Source organism: Geospiza fortis, unplaced genomic scaffold (genome assembly GCF_000277835.1).
Source record: "Geospiza fortis unplaced genomic scaffold, GeoFor_1.0 scaffold2, whole genome shotgun sequence".
NCBI classification, from domain to species: Eukaryota; Metazoa; Chordata; class Aves; order Passeriformes; family Thraupidae; genus Geospiza; species Geospiza fortis.
In genome coordinates this window covers 3,287,506-3,289,375 of record NW_005054366.1, presented here as the reverse complement: position 1 = coordinate 3,289,375, position 1,870 = coordinate 3,287,506, and positions in this window count along the sequence as shown.

The following is a 1,870-nucleotide window of genomic DNA, read 5'->3' as shown; positions in this document are numbered from 1 at the left end:
TCAAGGTACTTGCAGGCATTGTGAATGTGGGATTTAACTACAGTATATTTGATTGAGTTACCTGCCTCAGTTTGTCTGACACCTTGAGCTCGTGTCAAGACCAAGCAGTTGTAGTTGAATCAATTTAAATACAATTGGAAAAGCTTGTTTATTTTGCTTATCAGGCCAGAAATTACAAAGATTGCAGGAGAAAATAAAGTTAGTGTAATCTTGATGCTTTTATGATCTTAAAGATTTGGAAGAAACTTTTGAGGACTTCGTTATAGCTAAAATAATATTCCTAAACAACTGTAATTACTGGGTTTAGAGTCCTTTACTTTTGTGTTGCTTAAGGACTAGGAAGCTCACTGGTACTTTTAAGAGAAAGGTGTTTGGGAGCTCGGTTGGAAAAATGGGCTACAGAGGTTCAGGTGAAGAGGTGTCACACTTAATTGTTAGGTGTAATTACCCTCTTTTGAAGGTAATTCTCTTTTGATAGTAGATTGGTTTATTATATACCTGAAAAGGTTTGATAATGTTCCATCTCAAAGATTAATAGTTAATACAGAAATATCCCAAGTCAGTTAACATAGTAGCACAGGGGCAGGCAGAGGATGCCACACTGCCGGTGAGGTGTTGTGGTAAACCCCTGGGAGGAGGCACAGCAGCCATGGAAGGGACAAACCGGGGTGGAAAGGCTGTAAAGGAGGGTTCAAAGCCCCACTCAGCACCCGCAGGATGGAGGCAAAGAATCTGTGCAGCTTTCTGTGTGTCAGAATGGGTTTGAGGTGTTGCTCAGCTCTGCTCCCTCGCTGTGGCTGCACGGACACTCCTGCTCTGAGCTCTGCAATAGGTGCTTGTTTAAAATCAGGTGGGTGGGCTTTGCTTACCCTCTGTGCTCAGAGAGAATTAACAGTGCTGATTTCTGGTTTGTAACATACGTGATACCAAAAGGATGAAGCAAGGAATTTTCTCCTACTTTAATATGCCAGTTTTTAAATATTCCAGAGGTGGGCTAGGCAAGGAAGCAAGGTGGAATGTGCCTGTGTGTAAGGACTGAGCCACAACCATCTTTGGCTTACTTGGCATGCTTGAAGGGTCTCTCTTACCTACACAGGTTTGAATTTTCAGAAACCCTCTAGGAACTGTATAGTACACAGTTATATGAGTATATTTAAATTTCTGTTGCTCTGTGACATTGGGTTGATGCTGGTCCACGGACTCTGCATTTCCCAGGGAGGACTGACAGACACACAGACACTTGCACTTGGATAAGCCTCGTTTTCTCTAGGAAGAGCTGGTCAGTGTTGCTGTGCTGAAGGACAGAGCCCATCAAAGAGTGCAGTGAGCCGAAGGAACCCATGCTGTAACAGTCCTTTCCCCTGCCAGGAGTTACCTGTTTTATTCCCGTGTGGAAACACTCCAGCCTGAAGACATGGCTTGCTGGAGGGTCAGGGCAAAGGAGCTGCAGGGCTGTGGGGGCTGGGAGGGGTGTAGAGGGAAAGGAGGAATGGAAATTAAAAAGCATTCTTTTCACCTCCAGTAAAGCATTTCTACTCTCCCACAGTTTTGCTGAGTTGTTTCTTCAGCACTGCTGGTGAGAAGTGATGTGTGCTCTGTCACATTCCACATGGCACAGAGGTGGCTGCTAACTTTTTTCAAGTATTTATTTGGTGTTTAAGGTAACTTGCGTGAAATTTGTTATTTAAGTTAACGCAGCTTTCCTCAGTATCTGGAAGATTTTCCCAAAGTCTAATGTAGCTGCTTTGCAATGTGATAAATTAACCACTTGTGCTGCTTTGGAACGTGGCTTGGCGCTTTCTCCATCATAAGGATTTCTGATCAGAGGCCAGGCTCACTCCTGGTACTGGGGAATGGCTGGAACCAAATC